Below are 13890 nucleotides of genomic sequence, written 5' to 3'. Positions count from 1 at the left end.
CCACATAATAATCATGCTCACCCATAAGCCACATACCCACATAAGTGACACACTCACACATAATCAACATACTCACATATAAGCATCACATTCACACACATAAGGGATGTACTCACACATGAACAATGAACTCATGGAACATATTTACACTTAAGTGATGCACTCATAAAAGAAATTCCTTCACACATAAGTGACACATTCACACACCCATAAAGCAACACATTTACATACCTGCATAAGAGACATAGAAACACCTAACCCCCCCACAAACACCCACATATGCAAGCACACTCATGTACATAATAGACACAATCACTAAGAAGAGATGTGTAGTGCTATTGTCATTTATTCATTAAGAACATGATAGGAGGTTGATGCCTTTATTCATTACAAATATTGTAGAATTGAAAAAGATAGAAGATGGATAGGCTAAAAGCTACAATGGCAAGAGTCAGATGCATTGAGTTGGAAAAAAGATAATCAACATTAGGATCATAACATTTACATAAAACTTAGATTTAGGAGTAAAATAGCTCACTAAAAGGCATGTTATGAAGAGAAACATGAGATGAAAAAGAGAAACTAATAGACACAAATTGGATGCTTACAAAAGAGACACAAGTGACATGTAAAATAGATGCCAAAGTGGAGGAAAGAGGGACGCAAAGTAGACATAAAGTGGACACAAGTGGGACATAAAATAGATGTCGAACAAAAGACGACGTGAAGTAGACACAAAGTGGATGCAATCTAAATGGAAAGAAAAAAATTATGATGCCAAAATAGATGCAATAGAGATAAAAAAAAAATTGTAAAAGGGATTAAAAAAAGATGACATATAGAAACATAAAATAAGACTAAGAAACAAGGTGCATTTTGTGTAAACTATGATAGTGAAAACGTTGTTTTATAATAGTGAATTAAACCTTGTAGATGACATTTTTAGACAATAGACTATCACGAGTTTATGATTCGTATATTTTTAATTAAAAGAAAAAATTACATATAAAATGTTTGGAAAAAAAATAATGAAATATATATGAAATTAAATTCCAACTTATAAAATAATATTGATTAACCTATCCTCGTAAGTTATTAACCGATCCTCCTAAGTCATTAGCCTAAGTCATTAATCAATCCTCCTTCGGGGGATCCTCCTATTTCTCCCTTCCCTCTTCTCTCCCCCCGATCTCTACCTTTCCATTAATTGAATCTACGCACCCCCCTTCCTCATCCTTTCCTCGTTCCTTGATCTTAATTTTTATGCTTACTCTTTCCTTTGGCTTGTTTGATTTCTCCACCTCTATCTTTCTTTTCTTTGTAATATCTCATTAATACAATTGTATTTTCATTATTTTATCCATTATAGCTAGAGTATTTATGTTTTAGTAATATTAACTGTATTATTTTATATTAGAAATATTTATCATTCTTCTAATTAAATTTATTTCTAATTAATAACCATAAATTATTATTATTATTAATATTATCTTATTAATTGTGTCCAAATAATTAATCATTATTATATTCCTCTTCCTCTATTGGATGAATATGTTGTCAAAGATCAAAATTTTTATGCTCACCTAAATAATTTTAGGTCAAAATTTCTTAATAATATATATATATATATATATATATATATATATATATATATATATATATATTTCCCTATTTATTAAATCTATTTAACGTCACATTAACGTCAAATTATTTCTTATTTATAAGCACCCCAACACTCTTTTATGATATAATATGCTTTAGTTGAATCCCTAATGATGGGTGGTGACACCACTCTGAACAACTCTAAACTTACACCCAACATATATCCAAAACCCACATTAAACATGATTATGGGCTACAAAAAAATTACATTTTTAAATATTGCTTTAAATTAATTTATTTAAAAATAATTTTAATTATGTTTAATATTAATTAATATTTTAATAAAATTAATTTTAAAATTTAAAATTTTAGTAAAATTAAATGTTAAATATATTAATATTTTATATTTAAAAAATATATAATTTAAATACGTTTAAATATATTAAAATTTTGTTTTTTTTTATAAAACTTGTAATTTTTAAATTAATAAAAAATAGACCAAAGTTTGGTCTCAGTGGATGTTAACCACCACCACCATCATCATCATATTAATATTTTTATATTTAAAAAATATATAATTTAAATATGCTTAAATATATTAAAATTTTGTTTTTTTTAATAAAACTTTTTAAATTAATAAAAAATAAAACTTATTCATTAAAATAGAGTTTAACCAACTAAACATGAAAATGATGTATGTTTCTCACATATTTAGCATAAACAGGTTCAAACATAATTTCTATGTACAGCTCACTGAAAGCAACAATTTATTGAAAAGAATTGGCAATGCCTTTCTTCACTCGTATCCAAGTTTTCGGTCCAAGGACGTTTCGTTGAAAGGGATTGACAATTTTTCTGCTCATATAAATAGTTTTAAATGTAAAACACGTTTTATTGAAAGAGAGTTGTGAGCAAAGTCAAGGCACCGTTAAAGATATAATCGGGTACTTTTGTGGGGATGGATATTTCTAAGCATATTCTTTTCTAAGCAAATTTTGTTGTTTTGTTTTGTGTTTAATTTTTATTGTGGTTGAAATAAATTATAATTATATATGTTTGAATGGAGGATTATATATATATATTTTTATTATATTAGTTTTCGTTATGTTATTTGAATTGAATTTAGTTTAGAGAGGATTTCATTTATTTATAGTCGGAAGATTTATCGTAACTTAGTTGTCAAACCAAACCAGTGGTGTAAACAATCAATACTGGCTTATGTAGAGTGATTCATCACTATTATTCAAAGAAAATAAAAATAAGTTAAATACTGCATTTTTTATATAATAATTCTTATGCGATTATAAATTTCCTTAAAATATTTTATATAGATTTTTAAGCAAAATATAATGAATTTTAGTTTTCCCAGTGGAAGTTAATCATTGTTATCTTACATATCTTATTTTAATATTTAATATTTTTTAAAAATTATGTTAGTTTAAGTATTAATTAATAGTTTTATAATTATTTTGAAATATTAGATAAATATATTATTTAATAAGTTTAAAAAAATAGAGGTATATGGGATATTGAAATGATGATGAATACATGTGTTGTTAAGGAATTCCTTGTGAAAAGGTAATTGGTTGAAATCGCCATCTGGATTAGCCACGGAGCTTCACTAGGAGAGCAATATCATACCACGTGCATTCATATTGGGGGATTTATATTAGGGGAAAATGACATAATATATTGGGGGATATGTAGGGGTAAAGGGTTTTTATATTGGTAGGTATAAAAAATGGAGCTCAAAGTTAATGAAAAAATATAAAGGGGTGTAAATTTTTTTAATGAAAAGATGGATACCTATAATATCTAGTGAAATTAGGGGTTTTTTAAATTGGGAAGGTGTATAGGGTTCGTATTGGTAGGGGGTTAAATAATGTGATTTTTATAGGTATTTTCCAATATGTAGTCAAAATAGGGGTATTGTTTAATATGCCATGAACACGTGTGATATGTTAGAGGTTCATTTAGGGAAGCCCCCATGGGATTAGCCAATAAAACATTAAATAATGGGGAGATAAATTTTAATCCATTTATAAACATATATAACTATCTTAAATGTGTATTTTTTTAACTTTAATTAATAAAAATATTTTTATTTTGAACATTTAATAATGATGATAATGATTAACATCTACTAAAATTGAATATGGTCTATTGGACCTTAAGAAGATAAGAGCTTACTCATAATTCATTAGATTTTTATTCTTATACTAAAAAAACAAGAGAAGTGCTCCAAGATCATGATAATTTTGTTAAGTTAAAAGTATAAGAAGGTCACTAGTGTAACAAATATTTTGAAATTTAAATTTAATGTGAGTTGGAAAAACTAAGAGAAAATGTTTTTCATCTTCAAATCTCTTAGTTTCACAAGCATGACATACTCTTTCTTCCCATGGTGTTTTGGCAATTGGCCAACACCAAGTATCACTATGGATTCATGAGAATCTGTTCTTATTTTAGCAATGTTGTTTTTTCTTCTTTACATTAGTTAAGGTAGAGAGATATTTATTTTTATTTTTGAGATTTAGGTTGATCACCTCCTTATAATATAGTAGTTTCCTTTTCCCCTTTAACTCTTTATCACTCCTTAAATTTTGGTATATAATATTTCTAATATTATCCTTATTTTACAAAATGATCTCATACCTTTTGTCGCAATGGTCTAACCCATATTGGGTATCCTTATGCCATCCCCACTTGAGCTTAAGACAATTTTAGCTACATTTACAAGCAATTTTAGGAAGTCTCTTGTCTCGCAGGTTGTTTAACCTCTTCTTATACATAAGATGTCTTGTTATAGTCATGCTTTCAATGGGGAAATACTTCCTTCAATGAGGAGTATAAGATAGGGTGTATTTCCTTTAACCTTGAGATTGTTAGTTATAAATTGTTTTTCATATATTCTATCTTCCTTCACGATTCTATGGAAACACTACACCCTCAAGCCTCCTACCCAAATAAAATAAAAAGGGTGGCGGGAGTTTGAAAGAGGACTTTCTTTTAATCCCATATCTAAAGATCAATTTACTTACAATTTTTTTCAAGTCCATGATAAGTTTTCAAACCTCCAATTATCCTTTTCTCAATGCTACAATTCCAGTTGAGCTTGTGATGGATATTGATTCCAAGATATTTCTATAAAGGAACTTCATATAGGTTGTTGTTAGATATGAAAGTATCATATGTGATCTTTCTGGATTTAATTATCATGACTTTTGTTTTGTTAGAATTGGCATACCTATCTTGGAACATAAACCTTGGAGGATTTTTAGTTGTTTTCCAAGATTGGAAAGACTCCACACCAAAAGAACAATATCATTAGCATAAAGAAGAAGAGTGATGACTATACCAGTGACACTGGAGCCAACACACCCTGTTGCTTCCAAACACTCTTCTAACTTATCAATGTATATGCCAAAAAGGGAAGGGAACAAGTGAATGACCATTGCTTAACTTAGATATTGTAGTTTATTTCTTCCAACCAAATCTCAAGAGTTCTAAACTTAGAAATAATGTTCTCATTAAACCTTGTCACAACAACCCTCAACTTAAGAAGAACCTTTATTTCTTCCAACCTCTTCCAAATTTTGTCAAAATATTTTCAAAGTGGATGCTTTTGTGAGAAGAGTAATTTTGTTTTGGAATTTCTGGATTACTCACATCAAAAAATTTATGACTGATGTTTTGAGATACGAAATTTGATCAAGCCCTGCAGGATAAATAGGTAAGAGACGTCTCTCCTCCATTTCTGACCCCGCATCTCTCACCTATTTATCTTTGAGGCTGAGCACACTTAGTGGTTTGAAATGTCGACCATAAAAATTTTGATGTGAGTAATCCAAAAGTGCCAGAACAAAAATGTCAAAATATTTGTTTTAATCAATGAAACAATAAAATAAATTAATTTTATTAGTGCAACACTCCTTTACAATAATCTCGAAAGTAATAAGGTAGTTCATAATTAACTAATATCATTTAAATTTAATTTTTAACCATTTTATCATTAGCTTTATTATCATAATTTAAAAATTATATTACCAACATTCTATTTCTTAATGAATAAAAAAATTAATTAATTAATTATCATTAAGCATATAGGAATAAAAAGTATATGATTAAAGTTAGTTGTCTTCTCAACTTCCAATGGAAAAGAAAACCTAAACTTTTATTATTCAACTTTTCAACAAAGTTAATATTTCACCAAAATAAGATGAGTCTATTTTTTTAATATGTTTTATTAATCATTATTATTTAACTTGTAATATGTTTTATTAATCTTTATTATTTAACTGGTTAAAAAAGTAAAAATTATTTTTATATGTTTTATTATTTTATTTTTTCCTATATTGCCAAGTTACAATTGAGAATTCGAACTTTGAACTTTGAACCTTAAATGTCTTAGTTCCCTTCGACTCACATTATTTAGATCACCCATTGAATTGCCACTTGAGACTTACTCATAACAATTTTTAAGTATAATGATATTAATAATTAAATTGGGTCTCCTCATGGGATGATGCGGTGGTTGTGCACTGGAATGTTATCTCCTCCAGACAGTTTCAAATCCCACCTGGGGATCCGGGCTACATTGAACTTGAACTTGTGGCTTATGGATTGTTGCATATATCTAGGGAAATTGTTAATTCCCCATCGACCATTGAAATAATAAAAACTCAATGAAAACAACAAAATTTATAACATTTTAATTACAATAATATTAATATTTAAATTAATTTTAAAATAATGAATTATATAATAATATTAATAATTAAATAACTCAAAAAAATTATTTACATAATATATGTTGAAATAAAAATAGAAATATTTAATATGAAATTGAATTAATAAATATATAAAAAAATTCAATTAAAATAAAATTTTATCTTAATTCATTTCATTTATTCATTTTTTTAATAAAAAAATTATTAAATTAAATATATATATATATATATAATCATAATCATAACATAGTTGAAAATATAAAATAAATATATATAACAAATTATTTATTCAATCCCAAATATTAATCTATATAACCTTCACAAAAGCAGAAAAACAATTAATAACTAATTCCTCTATAAAATAAAGATAAATTTATGTATTATTTATTTCTCTCTAAGAACTTACACATATTTATATAAAAAAATTATGAATATCTAAAAAAAATTATGAATATAGATATTCATGGTTTTTCTTATTTAAAATATATTTTTAATATATAAGATTTAATTATATGACAAACTCCAAAAACACTAGAGTTATAGAGATTTCACAACTAAAAACATTATTTAAATTTTGAAATATACAATTCTACAAACAATATGAAACTAAAATATAAGTGTCTAAGCGCTTGTGTGCCGTTTAAATATATGTGTAAGCGCTTGTGTTCAGTTTAAATATACTTAAACATATGTGTAAGCGCTTGTGTGCAGTTTTAAAATATGTGTGTGCAGTTTAAAATATGTGTGAGCACTTGTGTGCAGTTTAGTGATCTTTGTGTGTAGTGTGCAATTTAGTTGGAAATCATAGTGATATGAAGTATTTTATAAATTAATTAAAATGTTTAAGGTTCACATATTTTAAAATAATCTGGTTTAAAGAGAAAAAGATAAATCTTATAATAATAAAAATTGAAATTAGTTCAAGACTAGAATTGACTAATTTAATGTCAACCACACAAACAACTTTAGATTTTTCCAAATCATTCTTAGTCAAATTTAATGCTCCAGGATTTGGAATTGAAACAGTGTTAGATTTCTCCCAACCATTCCTAATCGAATTTAATGCTTTAGGATTTAGAATTGAAACAAGATTAATGCAGGACAATCATACTCTAGCTTCCAAAACAACAAGCTTAATAAATAAAAAAGCTTGAAGTCTATTTACCAAAAGGAGATGCTTGTCATCATACATGCATTAACGAAATGACAATCATAAACCTCAACGGGTGTGTATGTAAGCCTCGTAATGGTCTCGCCATCATGAGATTGCCAATCGGATTGAATATCCGGTAGTCTTTCTGGAAAACATGGACCTTACAAGGACAAAGACGAACATGATATCAAGTTTCAAATTGTTGAATACTCTGCGCCACAACTTCCCCATCACAAGCTTCAGCGGAAGAAAAAATAAAAAGGAACAGTGCATTCATTTTTCCAATTTGGGGTGGCGGGGTTTAACAGGCAGAGTTGGAATTTGCAGAATTCGAAGGTTAAACAATTGGGTTTCAGAATTTGCAGAATTCAGAAGTTAAACAATTGCGTTTCATAATTGGGTTCCATAAGATCTCATTAACACTTCGTAATATTACAGAATCTTTTTGTGCCAGAGATCTTCGATCCCATTATTGCCGCTTTATATTCTTAAATGCAACTGATGATAGTTTGAAGCTGCAGGCATATTCTTGACTACATCTTTATTTATAGAGTAATTGATATTGATATGAGCATGTATATTGATTCTGAACATGCCCAGATAATATTATTGATTCAACTTATCATGTCTATCGATTCTGAGCATATACCCAGATAGCATATTTGATTCAAACCTGGCATGTTTATTGATTCTGTACATACCCATATCATCCTTTTCATGCAAACGTGGTATGTTTGTTGATTGATTCCGAACATACCAGATTGAAACTTGCCATATATATTGATTCTTTGTGTATTGAATTGATTTTTGGATTGAAATATTGCTTTATAGAAAACCCAATGGGTGCTTTTATCAAATTTTGTTGTTACGTATTAGACTCTGAACCTTACATAATTGTCACTTTGGATTCAGAAGCAATGGAGAATCCATCTGCTGCTCCTTTTAGAGGAATTCTAAGAGACGTTAGAGGAAGGCTGCCCTGTTACAAACAAGATTGGGTCCAAGGACTCAATACAGGAATCAGGTCAAATTATGAGTTTTTTCGATTTAGCTTTTCCAAACGTTTGTATATGTCATGATCTTGGTGGATCATAAGCCTGCAGGGCTTTTAGCATTGTTGGTATATTACCCATAAAAGAAAGATTAGCCAGGCATCTCGGAACTTTGTTTTCTTCATGTTATAGATCTCAAGTTTTCTCTGTAATATTGAGTGTTTTGGCTTCTGTATTCATTTTCATTCATGGTAGAATTTTGGCGCCAACCACCTACATCTTCTTTGCTTCGGCTCTTCCTGTTATAGCATTTGGGGAGCAGCTTGATAGAGCCACGGGTAATTCTTAGTTTTCTTTATTAGCTTCAGTGTCAATGTTAAATCTAATTTCTTCTCTGATAAATATATCTAAACGTTCTGCTACGCCTATGGTATTGTTAGATGGGACCTTAACTGCTATTCAAACACTGGTCTCTACTGCTATTTGTGGAATCCTACACGCTATTTTTGGTGGACAGCCCCTGCTAATTCTTGGAGTTGCAGAACCCACTGTCCTCATGTATACATACATGTATAATTTTGCAAAAGGCAGAGATGATTTGGGACATAAGCTGTTTCTTGCATGGGCAGGATGGTAAGCACGAATACTTACAATAACAAAAAGACCAATATCTGCATAGATTTTTTGCTTATTCCAATCGGATTCAAAGATTAAGATATGGAAAAGCATAATATTTATTTGACTGTTTGCTTGGAGGAGCTTTTGGTATTGTGTTTCATGTATTTTGTATTTTCAGAGATACATATCTTGTATTTGTATTCCCATTTTCTGCAAGGTATAGAGCTATATAGAGATGTATAAATGGTATGTTCTCTGTTTTTATGGCATCCGGGGGATCCAGTTTGGGACTTCAACAAAAGTGATGGAAGATTGGTGTGCAGGGCTTGTGTGTGGACGGCGTTGCTTCTATGCCTTCTAGCTATTTTCGGTGCCGGTTCAATCATCAACAGGTTTACAAGAGTGGCTGGAGAGCTCTTTGGCATCTTGATTGCTGTCTTGTTCGCGAAGGAGGCTATCAAGGCATGTGCACTTACCATCCCTGTATCTGGGTGCCAAGTTTTCACTATTTTGCTGAAATTCCATATTAAAAGAATCCCGTTGAAGTTGTGTTTTCAGGGTTTGGTAGACGAATTTCGTATACCTGAAAATGAGAACCCCAATGTCGATCAGTTCAAATTTCCATGGCGTTTTGCAAATGGGTTATTTGGGATTGTTTTATCTTTTGGTCTACTGCTCACAGCCCTAAAAAGCAGATTGGCTCGATCATGGCGATATGGCACAGGTAGAGTTTCTTTCTTTCTTACTGGCAATTAGAATCTATGATAATGATATAATTTCTGGTTTATATTATTCTAATGCATAACTTTGTCAACAGGTTGGTTGAGAAGTTTCTGTGCAGACTACGGAGTACCCGTGATGATTGTGGTGTGGACAGCAATCTCATACAGTGCATATGATAGTGTACCCGCTGGAATTCCTAGAAGGCTTTCTAGTCCTAATGCCTGGGCTCCTAGTGCTTCATCCAACTGGGCAGTAATTAAGGTGATTGGAAGCCCCTTTATTCTTAGGATGATTGTGTACCTTCTTGTTTTTTTATTTATATAACCAAGTATTCAATTATGGTCTCTTTAAGTGTTGACATTAAACTGGCAATTTTGGCAGGATATGCATAAAGTTCCACCCCTCTACATTCTAGGTGCATTTATCCCTGCAATTATGATAACAGGACTGTATTTTTTCGATCACAGCGTGGCAGCTCAAATGGCTCAACAGAAAGAATTCAATTTGAGAAATCCTTCGGCTTACCACTACGACTTACTTTTATTGGGGATTATGGTGTGTGTTCTGGTCTGTCTCTAGGATTAAATTTTGTTTTCCATTTGATATTTGCATCTATACTGATGTTTAAATTGAATTTTCTACAATTTTTTATGGGTTCGATTCCCTTAATTCAGGTCTTTATATGTGGATTACTTGGAATTCCTCCGTCTAATGGGGTATTACCGCAATCCCCAATGCATACAAAGAGCCTTGCAACTCTGAAGAGACAGGTTGGTAATGTACTTATTAAGCACTAATAATAGGAAGTCTCCCCCCTTCGATTTACATTGTATAATAGGAAGTCTAATCACAATATTTCATTTGTGTCCTGCAAATGTTTCACATTTTGCATCCTTCACATAGTAACGTTTTACATGGGGTTATTCCACCTTTTTACTCGGTGGATCCAGCTTAGAAAAATAAAAAACTTTAGACACTCCTTACTGATTTATGAATACAAGCTGATCTTCACCCAGTTTATTGCGTACTTGCAGTCCCTTTAAAATCATATGTGATTGTTGCTTACTTATTAGAATGGTCATGAAGACATATGTTCTTCCTTTGAACAGTAAATAGAACCTGATCTAGATACTTTGGATGCAGATAGTGCGGAAAGAATTGGTAGAGAGTGCTAAGAAATACATGCAGAAATAGGCTAGTGTGTCAGAGATTTATGACAATATTCAACAAGTGTTTACAAAAATGGAGATGAATAATATCCATCACCTTCCAAACCCGGTATGTTTAAAAGAGCTTGACATTTTTCCAAAAAAAAATTCTTCTAGGGTCTTTATCTAAATAATTTGTTATCCCTATCTTTACTAGTCAGGGATATTTCATTCAGCAAATTAATATTTCCTTATATTTTAGGGCACCTATAATTCGAAGGAATCGTTCCAAATAAGTATATTATATTAAAAACAGAGTTTTCGAAGAATGGTGCAATTTAAATACAAATATGTTGCTTTTAATATGTATGGACATGTAATTCTTGATACTCAATTACATGTATCTCTCAATTCTCCTCTTTTCAGTCAATCTTATTTCTTCAGCAATTAGCAATTTCTTCTTCAGACAACCTGGTATTGGTTTCATATAGGCAGGGATAGTCCTGGACCTTAAGGCTTACATCACCCTTGTACCTTTTCATATTAATTGGAATGGAGGTACTGAAGAGTTTATGCCAATTGAAATGGAGTCTTATATGTTGTTTGATTGGCATTACAGGCACTGAAGCAGCTGAATGAGTTAGAACAATTTAAGTCTATAGACTTGAGGAGCCTGGACACCGATATGAATGGAAATGCTTTCGACCCTGAAAAACATGTTGATGGTTTGCTTCCAGTCAGAGTTAAAGAGCAGAGGCTGAGCAATTTAGTCCAATCCTTGCTTGTTGGTATCTGTGTGGCTGTGATGCCTGTTATCAAAAAGGTCCCTACATCTGTATTATGGGGCTACTTTGCTTACATGGCAATAGAGAGTTTACCAGGGAATCAGTTCTGGGAGAGGTTTCTTTTTTTCTTTATTACACCATCAAGGAGATATAAGTGAGTCCCTAACTTCTCTGCGAGGTCTTTTGAATAATCTAAAGATTGAGTATTGGATAGTCTTCTTCTTGGAAGGTTAACTAAATTCTGATGAGGGCTTGAAACTTTCTAAATGGCAATTATATATGCAGGGTGCTTGAGGATGTGCATGCATCATTTGTTGAAACCGTACCGTTCAAGACCATTGCAAAATTTACACTGTTTCAGCTTCTTTACCTACTGGTATGCTTTGGCATAACATGGATACCTATAGCAGGAATACTTTTCCCTGCCCCATTCTTTTTGTTAATACCCATCAGACAGCGTATTCTTCCAAAGCTATTTGAACCCGAGCATCTAAGTGAACTAGATGCAGCTGAGTATGAGGAGAGTGAAGCCCTTCCTCATCAGCCACGTAGCTCCATATTGGTGGTATGTACCTTATGAAGCATATTTCCGAGAGCAATGCATCAGAATATTAAACTACTTGGGTTTTTTTATTTATCTTGGTGGATATTTTCTGTAGAGTTCAAGTCAATAATTCAGTTCTAGGATTTTCAATGCTTATGTCTTGACATTCCCCTTCTGTAAATACAGGAGCCTGAGGCAAATGTGATAGACAGAATGGAAGAGATTGAGGAAGATGTTGATGATGCTGAAATTTTGGATGAAATAACTACTAGAAGTCGTGGCGAATTGAAGCACCGTCCTGTAAAATTCATACTTATTATTGAACATCTTTGGAAAAAGTCTGATTTGTGTTTTATTTTGATAAAAAACGCAAAGTCATTCTTTTGGAAATTGTCTTAATAAGTATTTCTCATAACATTGCATAGGCTGAAGGGAAACTTTCCAATTTGAACATTTTGGGACAGGAAATTTGAGTTTCAAATTTCAAGAAAGGGCATTTCTTTCCAGTGTAAATAGATCTCTGATGTAATTCCACTCATAAGAATGGGCACTTTCATAAATCTCTGATTTAACCTCACTCATAAGAATGGGCACTTCTCAGGTAAACAGAGCTATGTGATAGATGGGATGAATTTGGCTGATGAATTGCTCATATATGTCTTCTTATTGCAGGTTCACGTTGAGGATCGGAATCAAGTGGTCTAGGTCTGAAGGGAAATTTTATTTTTACATGTAAGGGCAACACCATTGAAGGGCCTTTTCAAGTTATACTACTGAATGCACACTGCATATGTAGAATTGTTGCGCTTGGATAGTGTTACTGACATAAGCACATTCTTGCACTCAGATATTCTGAAATAAAGCAAGGTGAACCAATATATGTCATTAGATTTTTCTGCCATAAAATGGGACCATTCTTCAAATTCTTCTCTTAGAAGGATCAGGAAACCCAGGAGGAGGAGCTCAAATTGCTAAACCCAGTTATGTACAGGCATGAAATGATAGGACAAGGTTGGTCTCTGGTCAATACATCGACTGCCAAAGTCTGTGCCTCAGCCTGTTTGAGTTTTAGGAAATATTGAAATGAGGGTGAACGATATATGAGCTTTTTGACTTTCAATTGTGCATGAATTACTTTAATATGAGCTTTTTGACTTTCAATTGTGCATGAATTACTTTAATATGAGCTTTTTGACTTTGAATTGTGCATGAATTACTTTAGCTGGTTTTTATAATAAGGATGGAATATTACATATCAGATGTTGTTTTTTACAATTATATTAATAAATGTTGTTCATAAATATGGATAGCTTTATATTAAACACATATATCAATAATATGAGTATAAACATAAAAAAATCATATTAATAATAATTAATATTATATTATTACTACTATAATAATAATAAATTATATTAATAATCATTTAATAAATAATAATGAAGTAATTATGAAATAAATATTTAATAAAAATCAAACAATAATTTAAATGTGGCTGATAGGAAATTTAACTTTAAACACTCAACCAGAACATAATTATTAAACGCTAGCCACTTCCAAAACACACCGAGACCGATGACAAAAGTTGAATCAAT

The 13890-nt window shown here is 31.0% G+C and overlaps 1 pseudogene across 1 annotated transcript; it reads left to right on the top strand.

Annotated features, from left to right (window-relative positions):
* Window positions 1-7586: 7586 nt before the first annotated feature.
* LOC149211066 (putative boron transporter 2) lies at window positions 7587-13462 on the top strand (annotated as a pseudogene). The gene is made up of 14 exons (XR_016252982.1): window positions 7587-8006; window positions 8398-8509; window positions 8733-8815; window positions 8918-9110; window positions 9419-9557; window positions 9654-9819; window positions 9913-10079; window positions 10200-10373; window positions 10493-10588; window positions 10962-11096; window positions 11586-11905; window positions 12037-12316; window positions 12482-12595; window positions 12968-13462. The product of XR_016252982.1 is annotated as a putative boron transporter 2 (transcript).
* Window positions 13463-13890: the final 428 nt, after the last annotated feature.

The sequence above is a fragment of the Pinus tabuliformis genome, chromosome 1_2 (genome assembly GCF_031772625.1).
Source record: "Pinus tabuliformis cultivar Carrire ecotype Pingquan chromosome 1_2, CPIR1, whole genome shotgun sequence".
Taxonomy (NCBI): domain Eukaryota; kingdom Viridiplantae; phylum Streptophyta; class Pinopsida; order Pinales; family Pinaceae; genus Pinus; species Pinus tabuliformis.
This window is presented reverse-complemented; position numbering and strand designations above follow the sequence as displayed.